The sequence below is a fragment of the Spinacia oleracea genome, chromosome 1 (assembly GCF_020520425.1).
Source record: "Spinacia oleracea cultivar Varoflay chromosome 1, BTI_SOV_V1, whole genome shotgun sequence".
NCBI lineage: Eukaryota > Viridiplantae > Streptophyta > Magnoliopsida > Caryophyllales > Amaranthaceae > Spinacia > Spinacia oleracea.
The window spans coordinates 48,252,401-48,258,432 of NC_079487.1; the positions used below are offsets into that span (position 1 = coordinate 48,252,401).

At 42.7% G+C, this 6,032-nt stretch overlaps 1 pseudogene; it reads right to left on the bottom strand.

The window, feature by feature from the left end:
- Positions 1 to 5,931: 5,931 nt before the first annotated feature.
- On the bottom strand, positions 5,932 to 6,032 carry LOC130466551 (uncharacterized; annotated as a pseudogene).

Consider the following 6,032-nt stretch of genomic DNA (forward strand, 5'->3'; position numbering starts at 1 on the left):
CCAAGATACGAAACGACCATAGCAAAATAAAAAAAATCTTGAAGCAAATGTTTGAACAATCGAAAGAGCACGATGTTTGAGCCCACTTCACGAATGGGCCTGAACCCTATCAAGCTTCTAAGCAAACTATTCAAAATCAGTCATTGCTCAAAAAAAATGATTCAAGCAAACTGATTAATGGACCGCACACAACGGCCATTCTATGAACGCTCGTTCGCACATACATATCATGTTTCCAAGTATCGAACATTCACGAACGCGTTCAAAAGAAAAAAAGAAAACGAACGAACAAGAGGCCAACTGTGTCATCAAGAAACCTCGCCAGAAATCATTTTCAGCGCCCAACGCTGGGCGCCGATATCTTTAACGCCCAGGCATGGGCGCCGAAAATGATGCCCTGACTTCTATAGGGCCCTGCTGTATCCGTTCGACTCGAAAATTGCCGATTTCTGAAAGTCGCACCTCACGGCTTTGTTAAGAGTAGCACACCACTACAAAGATCGCTCGCACTTACGAGCACAATCCCAAACACGATCAAGGACATTACAGAATGCGTATCCCTAAGGAACCTCTTTGACAAGAAATGACCGTCAAGCACGAGTGCTTGGGGGCTCGAAAGAAAATATATATTATGCAAACTCAAAACAATATTCCCAGACTAAGCTGTACGAAGTCCCGTGTTTGGATGTCTCAAAAAATAAAACCGGTTTACGACCTCAAGACAAAGGTCGCCGTTGATACTTATACATAGTCCCCTAATCAAGGACCCAGGTAGTGGCAAAATTGAGCCGTAAAGACTAGCTCAAAACCATGAAAGAAGATGACCACAAGACAATGGTCCGCCTAAGCACGTTGTCAACCCACATTCAGGTTGCAACTAAATCCGAGCATCCCTCGAAAGAATTCGCTCCTGCGAGAATGAATAAAAAAGAAATTCTCAAAAGAAATCACAAGAACAAATGAAATAGGGACTTGCCCACCTCAATCAGGCAAGATCGCGCCACGAAGCACGCGAGTTCCAAATCAAGAAAAAACGAATTCAGGGACGTCCACCCTCAACGGACAGGGCTCGCCCACCTTCAGCGGGCGGGGTCTGCGTCACTAGTCGCGCAGGTCCTCTGTTTTCCAAAAATAAAATTTTCAAAATTCAAAATGAAACAGGTTCGCCATCTTTAGTCGGCGGGGTCTACGTCAAAAAACCGCGTAGGTCCTTATTTTCAAAAACAGATTCGTCCACTTCCATCGGACGGGGTGTCCACCCTTAGCGGACAGGCTCGCCATCTTTAGCCGGCGGGGTCTGCGTCACTAACCGCGCAGGTCCTTAATCACTGCAGCGATAACTTTTTCTGGTTTTCCGTTTTTCCAAAAAAGAACGATGTGAGTAGCTTCCCCCTTTTTCCAAAGATTGGTTTTTCGTTTTTTCCAAAAAAGAACGATGTGAGTAGCTTTCCCTTTTTCCAAAGATTGGTTTTCCGTTTTTTCCAAAAAAGAACGGTGTGAGTAGCTTTCCTTTTTTCCAAAATTTAAAAGAATAGTTTTCCGGTTTTCTTTTCCAAAAAGAACGATGTGCTGGATTTTCCTTCGTTTTACGTCCCATAAAAACAAGGGGGTTTTCTCGTTTAGCTAATCCTGAAAATGAGAATCTTTAAAAACGTTTTTACCTCGTGATTGGGCTTGGCCAGGCCCAATTACACTTTATAGCTTTGATTTCGAAAACATCTGTAGCTACTCCCGATGACAAAGTGAGGGAGTTTCTACGCTTCTTTAGATACTTCCAATGACAAAGTGAGGGAGTTTCTATACTATCCGTTGACAAATCCCAATAACACGTGAGGGATATGTCGACACTTCAAGTGATGACCCTTAAGTCAAACGTTATCACTCGGGGGCTCGTGAGACCCTCGCAAAAGCAGGTCACCATGACTTGTGTGGCGCACTCCGTCTCATACTTTGACCATCATGTTACTCCAAGACTCAGTCAAAGTGGGGGCTAACTGTAGACACCTACTTTTGTCCCCATTCCCGAAAGGGAAGGTTCGATGATGAAAGCATAAATCTCCACTTGACAACGCATCTCCTATAAAATAACGAATCTCGATCACCCCTTTTCATTTCACCCGAAACCTGCTATTTATGGAAACCTGCTAAAAATAGTAACTGCCGTAATGGGTAGTTGTTAAAAGTGGCAAGTCATAAAAGATAGAAACCTGTCAGAATTAGGTGTTGCACTCCAACATAAATCCTAAATGAGATAGAAATTGCGAGAGAATCCTATTCCTAATACGATTCGAATATAAGAGTCACGTATTGATTGAAATCCTAACGAGCCTAGAGTTCGTAACGGGCCCAGACGCATTCCGTCATAAAATTAATACGCACTAAAAGACTCGATTAAGTCTCATAAGCTCCGGATTCTAAGAGTCCGAATCTGACAAAGAAACGGCCAAATCATCAATTTCAACCCCCAGCCATGGGCGCTGAAATTGCCCAGATCCTATTTTCAACGCCTGGTTCTGGGCGCCGAAATCTTCGGCGCCCAGCCCTGGGCGCTGAAAATACCTGGGACATGTTCTTTCCTAATTCCTCGTGGATTAGAGTTCTACAATTCTATCTTTCCACGAACTCTTTTTCTATAAATAGGGCCCTAAGTTCGACGTGAAAACACACAACACACAATTATTATTCTGACTATTGACTCTAAACCCCTAAGCCTAAGCCTCACGCTGCAAAACTGATCACGCGTTCTATCGCAATCGATCCTTAAATCGAACAGAACGTATCCTGTCCCATAATTTGAGATTCGTCAAATAAAAGGAGAAATAGCAAAGTCAAAGTGGTTAGTTTTCTGAAAATCGTGACGCACCTCTCAAGGGTGCGTCGTAATGTGTCCCTTTTCTATGATTTAATTGCTTTCCTCGCCCTTTTATGAACCGTTAAAATAATTAAATCTGATTGTTCTATCACGCCTAATAAAGATTATGTTTTTGGGAAATTGGATTATCATGCTAGGTCCCTTAATACAATCTAAATCAGATAATCGCGCTCGATCTAGTATTATATGTTGCATATTGTTAAAATCGACTCAGAATAGTTTAATAGTTAATGCATGTCCCTTCAATTATTTATGCTGAGCTAGTAAGGATATCCTGCCTCTGGAGTTATCGAAGAGCGAGTACTCCTCTCGGTAGTTACAGTCCCCCGAACCCTCAATCTCTACCCTGCGGGTGTACGTTGAGCGATCCCCACCACCAGGGATCACAAGGGAACCTACGGCCGTCGTCGTCAAACATAATTGCACTCCCTTTATGTCACGATAACCGGGTTTTGTCAGTTTTTCTCATTGTCGTTAAAAACTGAATGGCGACTCCTATATTACTAGTCAATTGGGTGTAAACTCACAGGAAATCCAATTACACTTGATTTGACAAAAAGAAGCGTCACACCCACGAGGGACAAGGTCACGCATTAGCCTCGTGCTTTTTCGACCCCCCCACACTATGTGGACCTGGCAATGCCGCAAACATTTGCATAGATACTTACTTTGGGAAGATGATGAGCGGCATTTATGTCGCTCTAAGCCTAGGATTTTATAGAATTTTATTAAGATTTTTGATAGTTTTGTTGCATTTTTATCCCCTTATTCCATCTTTGTACTTTTCAGGTAAAAATGTTGAAAATGATGGAAAATGGCTGAGTATTGCTCGAACAGGGCCCGTGCGATCGCACGGAATTTATGTGCGTTCGCACGGGTCAGCAAAGTTGCCTCCAAAGTCAAGCAGGTTTGTGTGCTCGTGCCCCAGGAGTGTGTGTTCGCACAAATTCGGAAAATCGATGCAGGAACTATATGGGAATTTGTGCGATCGCACCATAGAGGAGCTCGTTCGCACGAATCTGGAAAATCGATGCAGGAACTTTGAGTGATTTTGTGCGATCCCACCACAGAGGAGCCGGCTCGCACGGAATTTTGGTGGGCTCGCACTGAATTCCTGTGCGAGCACATGAGGATTTGTGAAGATTTGGCCAAGTCAGAACCGTGTGATCGCACGGTTGCTGAGCACGATCGCACGACACGAAGGAGGAGAATCGTCGCTGAGCACGTTTGCATGGAGCACAACACGATCGTACTGGTGCGATCGCAGCTGGGTATGCCCGTTCGCACAGCTGCGCGGGATTCAGTTTTCGAGTTTAAATATTTTATTTTTGGGGATTAGTATAAATAGAATTTTCTTTATTTTCATTAACAATTAATTTCAGAAATAGATTTTAGGAAGTTTTTAGATATTTTTGCTCTTCAAGCTAGTGTTCTAGAGAGAGAAACTCATTGATTTTCAAGCATCAATTCTGTAATTCCTTCAACTCTTCTCTTTTTCTTGCAATTTAATTCTTAGTTTCTTAATTCTTGCTCTTGCTTTGTTGTTGATTGTTCTTCAATTCCTTAATTTCTTGAATTCATGATTTCATTGATTGAAGTTACTTTGATTTTCAATTTGTGATTTGATTGTGCAATTGAACTCTTAATTCTCTTCTCCTACTCCTTCAATTTCATGCTTGCTAGTTTAGAATTAATGGATTGCTTGATTTCTAGAATAGCTAGTGAGTAGAATTAGGTTAGGTTAAGGGGAGAATCTAGGGGCTTAATTAGGGGAAATTGTTGATTGATTGTTGGTTGATTCATGTGATTAAATATGATTTGATGATAGGATATCCATGCTAGTTGAGTGGTAGTTGCAAATGCTATTCGATTAGATTCACATTGGAACCATAGGATAGGTTTGGCGAGAGATTGTGGGCCTATCTTGTGTGATCAATTGGCGGTACCTATTATATGCTAGTTAGTTTAATCTAGGATTAGGCGAGAGCTCTTCCGTGGATTAGACGCTTAGCGTTCCCTATCCGAGAGGTGGCGGGTTCGTCTTTAGATGCCATTTGCCTAATCACCATTTCGTTGCATGATCACCATTGCTAGATAGTTGAATTCATTTCCCCCGGTTTCCCTAGCCTATCCCCGACTCCCTAACGTTTCCCTTTCTTGATTCAATTTAGCATAATTCTTAGTTTTTTAGATTCTTAAAAGTGACAATTCAAAACCAAATCCTTGTTCGAACTAGATTGACTTTCAAACTCAATAACCACCGTTTCTTTGGGACGATCCCTTTGCTTACCGCTAGCCGGTAGTTGAGTGGTTTTATAAATATTGTTTGCTTAGGTTGTTTTCTATCAGCGACGGAAAATACACCTATCAAAATGGCGCCGTTGCCGGGGAACGGTTGTTGTTTTTGAGTTTGTGTTGAGACTAGTTCATTATTAGAAAATACAAAAACATTGCAATTTCGCTTAGCTTTCTTTTTCCTTGGCATTGCTCACGGTTTTTCTTTAGTTTGTATGCTTGTTATGGGACGTGCTCGTCAAAGGACCCTCCATCCTCTTGACCTCGAATTGGAGAGGACACTTAGGAGACTAAGGCGTGTACGGTCTAGCTCATCAAGCCATAACAGATTCGCATCGTTGAGTGTTGGTGAGGAACAACAAGAGAGTGAGCAAGTTTTTGAGAACATGGCGCTCCCGGTTAAGAACTTGGGAATACCGGGGGCATTCGAAGGTACATGTGGTATTCAAGCCCCAACAACGGGTGCCAACAACTTTGAGATCAAGCCCGCCTTGATCAATTTGGTGCAAAGACACCCCTTTTGTGGGAAGAGTAATGAATCACCTCACGAACATCTCAAACAGTTCGAGCACTATTGTGACACAATCAAGCACAATGGTGTCACATCGGATTATGTGAGGTTGTCATTGTTTCGGTTCTCTCTACTTGGGCGAGCAAGTGATTGGCTTGACAAGGAGGTCAAACCCAACTCACTTCGCACTTGGACCGAAGTGACAAGTGCATTCTTAAACAAGTTCTATTCGCATGGGAAGACGGCGGAGTGTCGCCACAAGATTCAATCCTTTGAGCAAAAGCGAGATGAGTCACTCTTCGAAGCTTGGGATCGTTTCAAGGAGTACCAAAGGGAATACCCTCACCATGGGAT